The sequence below is a fragment of the Gymnodraco acuticeps genome, unplaced genomic scaffold (assembly GCF_902827175.1).
Source record: "Gymnodraco acuticeps unplaced genomic scaffold, fGymAcu1.1, whole genome shotgun sequence".
NCBI lineage: Eukaryota > Metazoa > Chordata > Actinopteri > Perciformes > Bathydraconidae > Gymnodraco > Gymnodraco acuticeps.
Window position 1 is genome coordinate 598,206 of NW_022990213.1, and position 18,220 is coordinate 616,425.

Genomic DNA, 18,220 nt, shown 5'->3' on the forward strand with positions numbered 1-18,220 from the left:
ATTCCAGTTTGTGGCTGCCTTTAGTTCAACACCACATATAGAATAGTTATCCGACACCAATACAATGAAAAAATACATCTTAGAATGTTATGCCACTGGACAATACTGAAATGAAATAAATGAATGTACACCGTATGTAAATATAAGGCACATATTCAAAAGCAGTTCACAGGGTGCCAATACACTTGAGAAACTCCTCATTCAGGATGCACAATAACTATTGACAGATGTTTGTAATTGAACTTGAGGGTGAAGGAGCGAGGCGAAAGAGTAACAGGGTCGACAAACAGAGGAAGTCCCGCCTCCCTGGATGACGGACAGTGTGACTTGTCTGAGGTTTGAATGGACAACAGGGCAGCTTCTCACTCAGCCATCTCTATTGAACACAAACTTACATCCACCAGCTCCTGAGGGGGTAGGGGAGTGCAGATGCCGTGTCAGTGTGTGGTTCAGGATGATGAGCGAGGTGTGGAGCCCCTTACTGAATATGTATGCTGCTTTCTGGCCTTTCTGAGCTCAGGTTCCCCGCCTCAGGAGACCGGCAGAGTCTGTGTCACACTGTGTCAGAGCAGCAGATGGCTCAACAAGTGACACACATCTGTAAGGGATTGGATGTCTGCATTTGAGGAGAAAGCTTATAGACACTAAAAGAACTTCACACATCTGTTCAGTTTGAATAGCTTTAGTCACACTAAGTTTGGTAGGTTCACAAAATGCCAACAACAAGCTAATTTGGTTTTTAGTATGCGGCGTCAGTCAGGATGGATTGAGTCACATGTGAGGTATATGTGGCTCTGCAACACATGGCTGAAAGCTATCTTCAAAGGGTCTTCTTTTAGGGGTCAAAGGTCATTCTGGTGATAAGTGTATCCTTCCTATATATTGTAGTGAAAGGGAGCTGTGGTTTCCAAACACAGGCTAGGTGTAAACAATGGTGGAAAGTAACAAAGTACATAAATACTAAAGTACTGCATTTGAGTCCATTTTTGAAGTATTTGTACTTTACTTGAGAAATTCCATCTAATGCTACTTTATACTTTTAATAATTAATTACATTTACTAATTTATTTATTATTTATTAAGCTTTAGTGACTTTTCAGATTAAGATGTTGCATTAAGTTGCATGTGATCAACTTAAAACATAATATAATGTGAAATCTAAAATATTTCAGTGACTGTTCAAGGTACACAAAAAGTATACAATATAATAAAAAAAAGTGTTGCCGTAACAGTGAAATGCTACAATATTAATAATCAGATAATGTCATGATATATCACGTAATGGAGGCCATTTCTCTGCAGAATTGTTCTTTCACTTTTTATGCTTTAAGTACATTTTCTGTTGATAATACTTAGTAGTTTTACTTTAGAATTTAGGAGCTCTACTTGTTATGGAGTATATTGACATTACTATTAAGTATTGCTTTATAAAGTAAAGTATTTACTTCTGTTAAGGATCTGAGTACTTCTTCCACCTCTGATCATAATCAAGTCATTTTTACCTTTGGTACTTCAGGAAATAACTTGATGCTGATACTTTTAAAGTAAATTGTTGAATACAAGGCTTTTACTTGTAACTGAGTACTTGTACTTAAAATGTAGTATTACTACTTTTAATTAAGTAAGAAAAAAGTGAGTCTACTTTTCCCGTCTACTTTGTGAGTCACTGATGTTCTGTCTCTTTGGCAGAGAGGGTCAACAAGGTCCCAGTCACTGAGGGCAGCGGCGCGGATTCATTTCAGAAGTGGGGGGGGGGGGCAAAAAGCGTGTGTGTATTTGATGGTCAAAAGCCGCTTTCACCCCAAGAGGCGCTTTCACACCGGAGTACTTTTCCCCGTACTTTTCCCGTTTAGTTCTGATAGTTCCTGGGATATTGCTTTCACACCAAAAAGAGAACTTTTCACCCCTTTTCAGTCCCTGCTAGAGAGCAGGTACTTTCCTAGGGAGAAAAAAGTTCCAATTTCTGATTGGCTGGGCGAATGCAAACCACACCCCGTAAAACTCTGAAAAGTTTTGTGAAGCCGCCATTGTATTTGCTGGCATTAGCATTATTAGCATTAGCATTAGCCCAGCGCACCAACGGAGAGAGAATAACTTATGGCCAGAGATGGGGTCGTTACTAAAAAAAAGTAATATATTACATATTACTTTTTTAAAAAAAAGTAATATATTACACTACTTCGTTACTCTCTACATAAAGTAACTCGTTACTTTACTCGCAGGGCCGGCCTGCCCCTCCCTGCAGGCAGATCACGCAGACTGCTAAAGTTTCAAATGTTCTCTTTAGTTCAGTTTCCATTGTCGCATAAGACTGATCCAGATAGCTCCTGAATGTTTTCCTATCTGACCATGGCTGTCCTCTGTCTCCTGCTATCTGTATTTTGCGCAGTCTATCTCTGCTCACGCTGTTGCGTCGGCGTGTTCTCCTGCGTGTTGGCCATGTGTTGCACTGGAACCAGACTGGAGCACACCGCAAAGACTTCAGCCGAGTACGTACGAACTGCCCATGCGTGAGTGGCAATAACTCTCCTTACCAGCAGGCGGCGGTAGTGTGTATTCGTCATTCAAAACAGGCAACAACCGGAAAACAGAGAAGAAGAACAGACTACTTGATATAAACAAACAACACATAGCTGTGCGTTAGCTTCACCTTAGCATGTGTTCTTTGCAGGTGTTTGTTGAGGTTTGATTATGACTGATTTGAGTAACGAAGTAACGCGTGTCGGGGCAATGTTAGTAACTGTAGTGTGATTACTGAATTATAAAAGTAGTGCGTTACACTACTCTGTTACCGACAAAAGTAATATTATTACAGTAATACACCCAACTCTGCTTATGGCAACACAAAAAAAAACATGGGAGTGGTAATCACTCCGCCGTGGCTACAGGCATGGCCGTATCCACCATTGAGGTCACCGAGGTCCGGACCTCGGTAATTTCTTCAAGGTGTATATAATAAAAGTCGTGAAATAACTGCACATAATTAACAGGGTTCCTTGTAGTAGTTCCATTTACTGGCAGTGGGGGCACTGCATGACTACGTAGCCTGTATTAAAGCAAACAGAAGAAGACGACATTAATTTATGCACTTACGCACTTTTTTTGAACACACTCTTTGAAAATGAGACTTTTCGTGGCTGTCCAGGAGGCTTGGGCACTTTTTCCAGTTATTAACTCCGGAATTTACAAAGCTGTCATCTCCACATTTGGAGAAAGTTACAAGCCGTTTGACAACAGCAAATCTGCATATTTCAAAGAAGGCTCGTTTAGTGGTTTTGAATGAACCACTCTCGTTTTTGTACCACTCTGCATTGAAGAACCTTTCTCTTTGCCCAAACGATCTAGCGGTCTCTTTTTTTTTATACAATTAGCTGTGCAGCTTTACCCATCTCAATGTCCCGACAACAAACCTCCACGCAGACGGAACCAGCCTGTTTCGGTTCAACGATGTCGGCGGTTTTGACAGTATCAGCGGTCGCAGAGCTGCTGCTTTGGGGTTCATCTGGCTGCGCTGGTTCTAGGGTTGAAGGGCCAGGCTCCGGAGTTGTGGATGTCAGGGATGTGACATTGAAGTTGTTGAAGTTCAGTTTTGTTTGACTGTATTTTATTTAATTATGCGCTGGTTCTTCTGACATGTTTGCGATATTTAGGCTGACACAGAACAACGTAACAAAGAAACAAATCCAAGCTTTTTTATTGGCTGTAATGTAAATGGATACATTTGAATGGTGCGACAATGTCCTCTTTGATTGGATTAAAATGTACATATTCTTCCTGTTATGTTTGCCTGCTTTATTTTACCTAATGCAATATATGAGCCTCTGCCTGTAGCCAATGAGATTGTCTTATCATCTCCTCAATTTGCAAGATCAGATTGCGTTCTTTTTAGATGCGACTTTAGAGTAGAGGGGAATTCTTGAAACGGGATGTACAGTGTTTCCCGGCATCCGCCACTGCGAAAATGTGGGGCAGGGCTGTAAAGTGCTTCCGGCACCCCTGACTGAGGGAACATGTTGTCATAGAACACAGTTACTACATCTTCATGATATACTTGTGGGAAAGTGAAAACAAGCAGGTCATCCTGTGTCTCTTCAGACAGGTTTATCCTCCATGTTAGAGAAGAATGATACAGTTGAAAAATAAAGTTTCACAGGTCACTCACTATGCTATTTGCAACGAAATTAAGAGTTATCCTTGATTATTTTGCCCATAACGATATTATACATATGATAGACAGTTTAGAAGAAGTTAAAAAATTATGAAGCATAACTAGAAATGTCCATGGTTGTGACTTCACTTAGTCACAACCTGCTGGCCTACATTACCCACGCAACAAGTCCTCCAACTCATACGACCAAATAGGTCGATCGTTCAAGCACTTATTACGACCTATAATCACGTTTTAAAGTTTTCGACCTCTAGTGCTCCCGTTGACTGCAAATGCTCCGGAGGGTCGTATATTCACAAATAACCCTCTCTGGAAAATCCTAAATGATACTTTGGCCATTAAAATTATTTTTTATTAGATTTCTAGCGAGAAGTGTATATTGTACTTTTAGAATCCACGTCCGGTGGATGTGTAGGATCTATAGTTTGATAGATATTACGAAGAGGAGGTCTCGCCAGGATAACGTGTTACGGCAGTGTCCATGTAAAGTTAGCGTAAACCAGTGGCGGCCGGCCCATCGCTAGGGGCGCCGCCCCCCCTCTTCCCCAACACACTCTCACTCCCTAAGCGTCCAGGAGCGACGTTTGGTCAGTGTCCGTGGCGTCCAGTTGTGACGCTCCTAGGCTCCTTCAGCGTCATAAAGGGACGCAAATAGCTTTCAACTGATTGCAATGTATTCCCATCTGCGGCGGGATTTGACGCTCATGGAAGCACGGCATTCGTTTGTGTCGGCTGCCCTTAAAGGCAATGTGAGCGTCCATTCCCATTGGATAACGGAGAATTGTACACCCGGAAGTAAGTATTCCTCTTACTGTCGATTGATTTTACAGTGATATCTGCACTACTCATTGACTAAAAAACACCAGATTATCCTTGATAATTACACAACATTGATTGGTTTAAATTGTGTGCAATGCTTTTGTATTTTTCCCCTTCGATTCGGAGAAACAAATATTTTTTCGGAGTAAAGGATGGCAGAAGACACTACACTACCCAGAATCCCCAGCTATCGTTTGGACTACACCATGTGCTCTGTTTGACAAACCCCCGTTTTTTTCACTATTTCACTATGTCACGTGATCTTCAAATTTCTCCCTGCAGAAAAAGAAAACATGGCCGAACTTCGTTTTATTCTCGGTGGAAAATGCCAATTTTAAAGTTAGTTTGGCTATTAAAATGCGTTTTGATGTCATTTGATGCGAGAAATATGAGTTGTTATTTCAGATTATGTGTGCAGTGGATGTCCATGATCTTTAGTTTGCTAGTTATTACGAAGATTACTTCAGGAAATCGCGACGTTTTCATTGTTACCAAGGTGGTTGCTAGGGACGCTGCTATCGATATTATTTCTGTTATGTTGTGTAACTGTTTAATGGTGTTATCTTTATTGCTACCCCCTTCCCCATCAATGTATAGTGTTGGTCCACAGCGCAAACATATTAGTTTAACAAAATCCGCATCTAAAGATAGCCTACGTTATTTTCCCCTGTGCCATTTCAGTCTCACATCTCACAGCACATCGTCATTAACAAATACCGGAAACAGACCGAAAACTTTAAAAAAAATAAAATAATACTTTATTCCGAGTGTGCTTGCTTTTCTCTTTGAAAGTCATCGCATAACGGCATTGTAATACACGGTTCGGCTGCATTAAATATTACATATCTGCCGTAGTTCTGTATTTATAGAGCCCTGATGAGAAGACTTCTAGACAAACATGAGGAACTGAAAACGTGACGTGGATCATAAATATATCAGCCATTAAACAACATCTTACATTTCTTTTCACACAATACGTCTCCTTGCAGTATCAACACTAATTCGGCTGACTTTTATATTTGATCCAATTGGTAGATAGGCTGTATTTACACCATAAAGGTGCACAGCTGATATAAAGGGACACCTAGTGGTTAAAGCATGTTATTGAATTTCATTATTTTTATTATTAGATATTAATAGGATCCCTATAAAGTATATTCATTACTCGTTATTCTCTACTAATAGTTAATTAAAGACTGTATATAATGACTATTTTGCACATCCCTTTCAAGTTTTTCTAAGGTTTATTGACATATCATATAGGCCTACACAACTATGGTGTAGTTCTGCATTGAATGAAAAACTTGGGTCGCAGGTTCCTCAATAGTGCATTACAAGACATTATCGATATTTGTGCATACCTCCAGCAATGTTAACTATGTTGAAGCACTTATTTTAACTGATATTATACATAATGTATTATACTCTTATAAGATGTATGTAGATATTTCATCTCCGGCCTTGTCAGGTATTGAACAATCAATAAATAAAGAACACAGAATTGTTAAATATAAAACACAGAATTTGTGTGATTATACTAAATGATTTACAAATAAACACCACTGCATATTTACAACTGTTACACATGCTGATGTAACGCAAGTGTTCCAACTTGGGATCAATAAAGTATATCTTATTTTAAGCTGATCGATGGCTACTGCCATATTTGCAAAATCTGCCTCTGAACCTTGACAAGTGCATGTTTCAGGCTTATCAATTAATGTAATGTAATGTTATCAATTAACAACAGGGGTCACAAACATAAGACCAGCTGTTAAATAAAGCTCTTCTGACCTTAGCTGGCATGTGTGTATATATATTAATGCTGCCCATTATGGGCACAAGCAATTTCCACCCATTTATTAATTATATGTTTTAAATTTGAGTGTTTCCTATCCCCTAAACCTCCAGGGATGTACACAGTTTAATACTGGCAACTTCTTATTATGGGAAATACGAAAACGTCTTTTAAAACTACAACTCCCAGTAGAGACGTGCCATAGATAGAGAACATGTTGCGAAACAGAATAGCCAGCATGTGTAGTTCTGGGGATGGGGTGGGGGAGGGGGGGACGCGGTGGACCCGTTCAAATCCAGTTTTGGACAGTCTGCCGTGCATGGTTCCATCCCATTTCAAGTGCTGTTCGAGAATCGGCGTAACCCTCGGAGCACACTCTCCAATCACAGAGCTTGAGGACTATCACGGGGTTTGTCAAACAGAGCACATGGTGTAGTCCAAACGATAGCTGGGGATTATGGGTAGTGTAGTGTCTTCTGCCATCCTTTACTCAGAAAAAACATTTGTTTCTCCGAATCGAAGGGGAAAAATACAAAAGCATTGCACACAATTTAAACCAATCAATGTTGTGTAATATCAAGATCAAAAATCAAGAAGCAAGCTTACTACGCTGTAATCGACAATTGAGCGGCGAGTTACTGAAAAGCTGCCCAGCTCGCGATCGACGTTTTGGAGAGCCCTGCATTAGAGAATACTTTAAGTTAAGGTCTTCTTTTGAATAAGAAAAAAACGTTGGGGTTTGTTAAATGTGTTCGTTATTTTCGCATCCAGGAGAGAAGCTTTAGAAAAGGAGACTAAATGGAGTCTCTGTAAAGTTTCAAATGGTTACTTTAATTAATAAAGGCGCGGTAGTGTTACAAGCAGAATATTGTTCAGTCAGGAGAGAAAGGCTGCAGCTTCCTCTCGCAGTGGTCGGCCGTGGAGAAGAGAACCCACAAGTGATGTGTTGGTTGCGAACGAGCCGACACATCACTCTTTTAAGTGAACGACTGGAGCCGGCTCTCACCCGCGAACGAGCCGGTTTTTTTTTTTTGCAGAGGGATCTAGATCGGCATGAAGGCACATTATGCAATGTGCAAATTATCCTGCTTATTACATGGCCACATTCTCAACAAAGTAACGACATGACTCCCAATATTAATTGAAATGCTTTTTATGGATTTAGAAAATGATTTTATTGATTTAAAAAATAGTTTTATGTATTGATTTAAATTGACATGCATCCGCTAAGAAAAGTAGTCCGTTGTTACCGTTTGAACTAACGTAGCAACGGCAGGAACTGCTTCGATAGTGTTTTTGAGGAGCTTTTTGATTACAGATTTGAAAACATCGTTGCTTGCTTTAAAAGTAGCAGAATTCATGATGTCAAACCTTGGAAAGTATCTCGATATCCCTGCCCTAATGCCAAAGTAACTGGCAACTGAATATGTGTCGCCGTTTGATGTCTATGTCTGGACCGCTGCGTAAAAAGGAGAGTTTCTGCCCCGTTACTTCTCTTCTTACTTCTATAAGAATAAAACACGGAGGACCGAGATCTCTTTTTCTCCCCCTCTTCTCAGCAGCTGATCTGCTCAGCAGCTGATCTCAAAGCACGCTCCCCTCTCCTGCAGGGGGGCGTGGTCAGCTGCAGCTCACAGAATCAGCCTTCTGCAAAAACAGCGCTGGAAAGAGCAAATAGAGCGAAATTGGTATTTTGAAAAAAAACTATATTTATATACTTTATATAGGTCGATACAGTAGCCCCTTTTTAAAAAATAGTTTTTATAGGTGTTGCTATCTGTTTTGTGTAGCGTGGTTCTACAAGCAAGTCAATGCATTCATTGGGTGGTATCAAAGAGTTACACGGGTCTGTAAATGCAATGACAGTACAAAAGATGTATTGAATCATTTAAGTGATATATGTGTACACATATAAATCATTAGTCAAAACAGGGCTACATTTGATTTAATTAAAAGGTATAATCAACAGTACTCAAGTTGTAAAAAAAAATCAGGGGGGATGGTGGATTTTATCATATGGGGACATAATTTGTGCTGATAACCCGCCGAGGGTGGGAGACCAACCAGCATAAAGATAATTATTATACTCCTAAAACAACATGCATGTTATGGATGTTCAGATACTTCTTTCATTGCTCTTGACCAAGGCACCTCAGAATTAGAGTCGGTCCCCGGGCTACCATGGCACCATTAACATTTAGGGTCAAATACAGAAGACAATTAGTGCAAAATCTTTTTTTCACTTTAATTTAAAGGGGGGGAGGGGATACAAAAATGTGGTTATAATGGAAGTCTATGGTACAAATCTTGTAGGTTAACAGTCCCTCATTTATTATTCAGATGGATCAACTGATTATACTAATAATAAAGTCAAAATAGTTTTTAGAATATTGAATTGTAGTGTATTTTTTCAAAAAAGCAGTTACTGGTATACGATCAAAACTGGTATCTAAAGGGTTACATTTGTATCGTAATTAATTTAATCATTATGTAAATTAAACACTTCATGAAAAATGTGAGGAAAAAAATTAGAAAAATATTGATCCGTCATCATTTTATTGCAGTTCAAATACAAATATTTTATGTTAACATTCCCAATGTTACTTTTATATATGAAAATATTAAAAGATTATACAGATAATACAAAATAGGACCAATGTTGTCAATGGCTGCCTACTCCACTCTCCCCCATCTCATAGAAGTTTCCAAAGATCTTCATAATCATGCTTTTTGGTCTCAATCTTTCTGGCTCTTGCTTTCGGATTGTTATAAGCAATGGCTTTGAAGCCAAGTCTTGACATATACCTCTGGTCTGAACTTGTTCAGTGGAGGGCCAACACACTTGATGAAAAGCAAGGCTGACATGCTTTTTACCTCTAGGGAGCTTCTAGTTGTGGTTAAAATGTTCATCTGACTAAACCCACGTTCACACTCAGCTGTGGAGATGACCAGAGTGTTCACTGCTTGAAGGAAGGGTTTCAGCTCTTCTGGTGCTGGTGGTATCATTTCATCAACAGTTTTGAGTCTTACCAGCTAGCTAACACGAGAGAAAAACGTAGCTAAACTCCAAGTTGTTATTGCTGCTTATGTCCATAGATTCCACCTTTGGTGACTAAAGTAATGAGTAATGACTAAGATTACTGATTCTTGACTTACCTGAAATGTTATTTTTAGTATTTTTAAATATGAAGTCCCTCAGATCGCGATGTCCTCCTGGTTGCTTGGCCATTGTGATGACCGTTACCTGCGCTTCTGGCATCGATCAAACAGGCACATCACGGTGCTCTGGCGCCCTCTAGGGCACTCGCATAGTATAGCGTCAGTGACTTGGTAAACATGTCATTGCGTGTGTGCGTGCTCCCTCGCCCACAGTATTTTACTCAAAATGCGCTAAATAAATGTTGAAATAGCAGTAATACCAGTGCCACTTTCATTGATAAAATTACATAAGGGATGGAAAGGGGGAATGGCAGTTTTAGAAGGGCGATGATTTTGACCGTTTTTATTTCAGGGGGGATGCCATCCCCCCTCATCCCCCCTCAACTCGAGTACTGGGTATAATATGTGGTAAACTGAAGAGCCGTTTGGCAGCCGAAAGAGCAGGCTCTTCTTGGTGAGCCAAGCCAAATGATCCGGATCACCAAGAAGAGCCGGAATTCCCATCACTAGAACCCACAAGCATTCGTCCTTCCTTTTTTTTTTTTTACAAAACTTTATTTTATATTATTTGGGCAGTACATGATATACACAAGTTACATTAATAATACACATAAAACACAATGAATAAATATATAAATAACATAAAGAGAGCACGTTTATATTCCAATGAGACTCAGTTCGGTCACAGACTCAAAATGCCCCATGGCTGAGTCTGGGATTTGTCCAGGGTTTTTCTTCTCCTTAGTTCAGTAAGTATTTATTTCACGATGGTGCCACTGTTTATTATCGTCTGATTTAGTACCATTTTGCACCTTGTTTTCCAGATTTTCATACATGTGATACAAATTACCAGCTGAAAAAGGTCCCTGTGTTTATTTCCATCCCCTCATCCAGAATACAATACATGATTGAGATATAATTTACATTGAACTCTAACCCGATGTCGCGTAGGAGCGACCAAACATCCTGGGCTCTGTAGCAGTCCATGAGGAGGTGCTGTAAAGTCTCGTCCTCCTCACAGTTAATGTTTTAGTTTTCACATAGCAGCTCCATGAGACCACAGCTCTGACCGCAAGTCTGTTGACTGATATCAGCCACCTCACGTCTCTCATGCTCTCCGATAACTATTTACTTTTTACTAATTTTAAGACTTCGTTACCTTCGTCAGGTGTTAGGTTTTTGTATGCTATAACACCTCCATATTTGAAAAAAAAAATACTCTATTCGGTAGTCCGATCCAATCAATCTCTAAATGCTGAACTTCAGTTGTGAAGTCACCAAAAACTAATTTGTAATATGGTCCATTTCTAGCTCTGCCTCTTATTTTCTTCCATCCCATTTCTCCATCCTCAACCCAAGGTGCTTTCCTATCGATTGCAGCGGAGATGTTTTTTACAAAGGAAATGTTTAGTTGAATGCCCAGGTCTATGGCTCCCAGGCCTCCATATTCCCTACTCTTAAATAACACATTACGTTTAGCAACCTCCCTTGTTGTACCCCACACCAAATTGAAACACTGTTTGTTTAATTGCATAATTATTTGGGCTGGTGGGGGGAAGATGTTTGCTAGAAAAAGGATCTTGCTGAGTATGAATGATTTTATTATGTTTATTCTTGATTTATAATTTGTATTTTTATTCTCCCAGTGTTTAACTTGTTCTTTGACTTCACTTAGTTTGTTCTCTCAATTGAGTTCAGCACAGTTGTCGCTACAAATAGTTATTCCAAGTATTTTAATTTCTTTTTTCACTTGAATGTTAATGTCGCATTTGGCATCGTCGGTGCCGATCCAAACACCTTCAATTTTGTTGTGGTTTAATTTAGCTCCTGATTCCAATTCATATAGGTTTAGGTGGTTTGTTAGAACATCCATTTCCTGTTGTTTTTTTATTATAACAGTGACATCGTCTGCATAGGTGATGGCAGTTATTTTGGGCGCATGGCCAACTGGTGTTCCTGATATGAACCTGTCATTGTTTATTATTTTTAATGAATGGACTTATGGCTAGCACGTACAGAGCTGCGCTTAGAGGGCACCCCTGCTTAACCCCTCTCTCAACATTGAATGCATTTGTTAACACACCGTTTACATTTACACAGACACAAGATTTAAAATACAGACACTTAATCATGTTTATGAAGGCTTCAGGAAATCCGTAGGCCTTCATCACCGACCATAAGTAATCCCTGGATAAATAGTCGAAGGCTTTTTTTTGATCAAGTCCAATAATAAAAAAACCTTTTTCTTCTTTTGGCTTATTTATGATTTCTCTTAAAATTGATAAGTTGTCCCACATAAGGCACCTTTTATAGCACATGTTTGCTCCTTATCTATTATTTTATCTAATATATCTGTTAATCTATTCATTATTATTTTTACTAGTATCTTATAATCAGTATTCATTATAGTTAAATGTCTGTAATTATCTATATCAGTTTCATCGTTTTTTTTATAGTCAAGACACCTTCATAAAATGAGTCCCCCATACAACCACTGCTGAGACCTTCATTAAACATAGAGGTCAGTAAGTTCAAAACATCATTAGATAATAGTTGATAAAACTCAGTGGGCAGGCCATCAGGACCGGGGCTCTCAGTGGGCAGGCCATCAGGACCGGGGCTCTCAGTGGGCAGGCCATCAGGACCGGGGCTCTTACCGACATTCAGCTCTTTCATCGCCTGGATCACCTCATCTTTTCTAATCTCACCGAGAAGGAAGTCAAATTCTTGGATGTTGTACGGAGGGATTATTCCCAACAGAGTTTTAACACAGTCCGTTTCAATGTCTATTTTTTTATATGCTTCAGAACATAAATCTCTTATCACTTCTCGTTTCTGTTTTTACAGAATACAACCTTCTTGATTTTTTATACATTTGATGAATTTATTTTGAATTTGCTTTTGGTTGGTTTTAATGGCTTGAGCCAAGTTGCCTCTCTGATCTATTTCAGATGTTGTATATTATATAATCATTCCCGGTTTAATTGATCAATTTCAGTTTTTAATTTAGATATATTTTCTTCTATCGTTTTAGTTTTAACTTTAATCTGCTTTAAATGAATATATTGTTTGATTAATGATTCATATTTAATATTTTTTGCTTTATTTAATTCTCTACATTTAAATTTGAAAAAACTTTTTAACCTCATTTTTAATGTTTGTCACATTTGTAAACATCTCAATTGTATTATTTTTTGTATTTCCAGTTTTAGTTCTGTTGAGACACAAGTATTTTTTAGGCACTGTGTTTTCAGTTTCCAGAAGCCTCTAGTGGAAGGGGCTCCGGAGGATAATGACGTTTGGACCAAAAGATGATCCGAAAAGTTATTAAAGATTGTTTTGTAGTTGGTTACAGAGAAGTGTTTCGATACATAAATCCTGTCTATACGGGTTTTAGTTGTTTTGTCATATCTCGTGAAATCCATTCCAGCGGGATTCAGAGAGCGACAGACATCGATTAGGCCTGCATCGCTGCAGATTTCTTTCAACAGCTTTCCTTCCGCCCTCAGTTTAAAAACAGATGTACTACACTTATCTATGTCTTCTGTTACTGTATTAAAATCACCACCTAATATAATTGTATAACCCACTGTTAATAGCTCTCTAAGTTTTCTGAATAATTGTAACTTATTTTTTGCTTCAGGGGCAGTATAAATATTAATAAATCGATATTTTTCGTTTTTATAAAAACAATCCACCATAAGCAGCCTTCCTGGGATTATGTCCCTTCTTCTAATAATAGAAGAATAATAGTGCCGGATTTCGACATTTTACATTCATTGTATAACTAGACACGCCTCTTCTCCTCCTAATCTCTTTCATGACTTTTCATCTAAATACATTTCAAACGCTGAAATCAACACTCAAAATACAGGAAATACTTCACAGCATTTTGGTTTCCGGTAGTTCCGGATGTTGTCACATGCTACCCACGTCTGTAAACAATAACGTATTCAAATAAACTGTACCTTCATTTAATATTCAGCAATAATAATCTCTTGGTTCAATTAGTTGTGTTAAATCAGTAGGTTTCGGTGTGCATCACTCCATGTCATTTCGCTGCTAAATTCACATCTATAGGAAATGGTATATTAGCCACATGCTAAATGCTAACCGGGAGATGAAGGATTTTCAGAATAAAAGCTTGGTATTGAGAACTTCCGGTTTTTTCCAGAGTAAAATAGCATTTAAACCTATGATTTAAACTGACGGTATGTTTAAGCTACATTATGCTATCAAACATTGATTTTAATTTCTAACAGGTTATCCACAGATAAATATGAAGTCTGACAAAGTACTTAACGTCCAATATATTGCATAATTTATTTTGGCACTTGACAATCACCTTCCCTGAATTTTACTCAGGTGCAGTGTTGTGCTAGTTACTGAAAACCAGTAACTAGTTACCATTACTAGTTACTTCATGTCAAAAGTAACGCAGTTACTTTACTAGTTACTTAAACCCAAAAGTAATGCGTTACTGTGAAAGTAACGTTTTCGTTACTTGTTAAAAGGGCTCCCATTAATGCCCTTATAGTCTTCATTTCAGTACTGTTATTGCATTGGAGAATAATACAATCTGTTGATCAACTTGACATGCATTATATGCAATCTGGATTGCATCGATATTAGCTGGCTTTCCATTTTTGTATATTCTTTCTCCAGGTAGTTGGAAAAAGTTTCCCGTCCCATATGCCGTGTGCCGCCCGGACATGGTATCATGCTAACTAGCTCCCTGAAAGCGGGTGACTCCACTGTAGCAATAGCCTGCATGTGTTCAACAACATACCGTGCAATGGCTTTATCGACTTTTCCCTGGCTAGCAGTCCCTTGGTTAAAATCCAGCCGCTGTTGCTTAGGTGGAGGTGGAGTGGCGTCGGCTGAGTCTCTGTGGTCTTAGCTTCTAGCTTCGTCCCAGCATGTTGTTTTTGCAGATGTTTTAAGAGATTTGAATTACTGGTTTGGGCAGTAGATAGGATCTTTGACCCGCCAGGACACAACTTACATTTAACAGAAACTTTCTTTTCTTTGTGCTCGACAAAAGTGAAATAGTGAGAATATCTCCAGGTGGAGAAACTAGACTTGAGCTCCGCCGCCGCCATGATAGTCTTGTTAGTAAACAACACAAACACGCCCACAGCCCGTCTCCGCATGTGACACAGGAAGTACCTAAGTACATTTACTCAAGTACTGTACTTAAGTACAGTTCTCATCTCTGTTCGCCTGGCTGTTGACTATATAAAAAAACTAACGCAGTAACGGAATAACGCACCATGTAGTAACGGTAACGGAGTTGCAGTAACGCGTTACTGCAACGCGCTAGTCTCAACACTGCTCTGGTGTAACTAAAGTCTGCTTTAAGGGTTGTTTATATTTCACATCATTAATCAGAATCTGCAAAGTAACTCAAATAAATGTAGTGGAGTAAAAATACCAGGTTAACCTCTGAATTGTAGTGGAGTAGAATTACAAAGTAAGTATGAATTATATGTTTTAAATGTGATAACACCAATGTGTTTCGTATCCCCTAAACCTCCAGGGATGTACACAGTTTATTACTGGCAACTTCTAATTATGGGAAATATAAAAACGTCTTTTAAAACTACAATTCCCAGTAGAGACGTGCCATAGAACATGTTGCGAAACACAATAGCCAGCATGTGTAGTTCTGGGGGGGGGGGGGGACTATCCAGTTTTGGATAGTCTGCCGTGGTTTCATTCCATTTCAAAGAGCTCGGCGTAACCTTGGCGCACTGCCACTCTAACATCCAATCACAGAGCTTGAAGACTAATCACGGGGTTTGTTAAGCAATGCGGATGTTGTAGACGATAGCTGAGGATCATGGGTAGTTTAGTGTCTTTGGCCATCCTAAACTCCCAATCAACTATTTGTTCTATTTCGTATAAGGCTTCGCCCTCTAAGGCTATCGCTATTGGGTAATCCCACTGCACATCGTGCAGTGGGATTACCCAATAGCGATAGCCTTAGAGGGCTGCGCCTATACTCATAGAAGCTGGGTTACAGTACGTAACCCCAGTTTCTCCAAATCGAAGGTTAAAAACACAAAAGCATTGTACACAATTTAAACCAATCAATGTTGTGTAATTAACAAGGATAAACTGATGTGTTTTAGTGGATGAGTAATACAGATATCACTTTGTAATCATTTGACAGAATCCTTCCGGTTTTATTATGAAAACTTCGAGACCGGAAATACTGTTTTCACCCCGTGAGGGTTGATGCCAACTTTACATGGACGTAGTATACACGTTCTCCTGGCGAGACCTCAAATAATCTTCGTAATATCTATCAAACTATAGATCCTACACATCCACTGGACGTGGATTCTAAGAGTACAATATACACTTCTCGCTAGAAATCTAATCAAAAAGCATTTTAATGGTCAAACTATTCCACAATTTAGGATTTTCCAGAGAGGATTATTTGTGAATATACGACCCTCTGGAGCGTTTGCAATCAACAGGAGCATAAGCCCATATGCCGCAAATTGTTGTTTCTTACACGACCACTAGAGGTGCTAATATTTAAAATGTGACTATACTGTAGGTCGTAATAAGCTGCTGAACAATTGACCTATTTGGTCGTTTTTTGGAGGAGGACAGGCTGTACCCACGATGCAATTTGGTTTACTTTTCAAACTACTAACAGTTTAAAGATAAGACTGGTAATATATTATATTGTTCTTAAAATATCTAAAATAAGAAAAAGTCCAACCTAGACAGTATGGTGCGTGTATCAACAGAGCATGGAGCTCAAAGACACATCGCTGAGACACACTCTCTGGGAACATGTTCCTTGTTACCAAAATGTACCTTATTTTGAGTTAATCCCACGTCCATGTTCCTTTTGATTCCATCAAAACTCAAGGGCACAATAACTGTTTAATCATCCGCCGCTTAAAGTAGTCCACAACAAATGTATTTCCTCTTGTTTTTGTAGGTTTCTGGTAAAGCCTACATTTCTTCAACAATATAAGTGTGCCACAGACAGGGTAGGAGAGTTGAGAGCCCTATACATATACATGAAATAATGACCATAAAATCAAATAATTAGATAGATAGACAGATAGATAGATAGATATGGATGGATGGATACTTTATTCATCCCAAATTTGGAAATATTTGGGATATTTTTGTTACAGCAGCAGTGAGTTTAGGCATACATTATACAATTTAACTTATACTTAAAATGTTACATGTAGGCCGTACAACATTTGTGTGACTTCCTCCCCGGCGGAGAGCGAATCAGAGCTGAGTAACACTGATCTCACTGTCCAGTCTGACTAAGCCCTTTGTGGCGGGAACTAATTAAAAATTATCTTCACTCTCTCATCTTGCGCCATTCTGCCATAAAGTGCAGCTGTCCACCCTACATTAACACATCTGTGAAAAGCTGAGCCGGCTGAAAATTGGAAGAAAAACTCTTGGTCAGCTATGCCATCAGAGATGTATCCTTCACAAATGTTGTTCCCAGTGTAATAATGCATCCCATTCATGATGCAGCATTGCTTTGGATTTAGAGGATCTGAATAAACATTCCTGTGACTAAATTCACCTCATTGTTACACTTCTCTGTGTCAGTCATATCAATTGAACAGTTTAATATATAGATCTGTAGGACAGTTTCCCACACCCCCCTGAGCAGAGGTTCTCATCGAGCAAAAAATACATGACCCTGTTGACCCTCCTCCCAAAAGTCCACTGCCACCCAGCCCACCCTCCCAACTCTGTCTGCTGGCTTTGACTAATAACCTCTGCACACTGGCGGGAGCACAATCTGACGATTGTGATTGTATTTTAATTCTGATGGCGAAGTGAAAAAAGATAGCTTCCTCTGACAATGGGCTAGATTTATGGGCCCTGTCCTGGCCGCCGGCCCCACATCCTCTCTGATCTGCTTTTACTCCGACGACCCCTCGACCCTCGGGGGTCATTAGAGAGCCCCGAATGGTACGGCTGGCTGCCAGCCCATCTCACACTGCTTGTTTTCCAATCAAATCACTATATTTAACGGGAACACGAGCCCAGGGCCAACTCCAAACAGACATCTGTTTGAAATTGTTCCTCGCAATTATTTCACACTGAAGTTCTCCCTCTGCACCCCCTTCCGCTCTCCTCGCCCCACTTTGGTCTTTTGTTTGTTGTTGTTTGTTTGTAGCAAAACCTACCCCTCTGGATTGCTAATGGCCAGAAATGAGAGGGCGTCGGGGGGGTTTGGAGTTGGGAATTGTGGTGATGGTGAGGTTTTGGCTCCT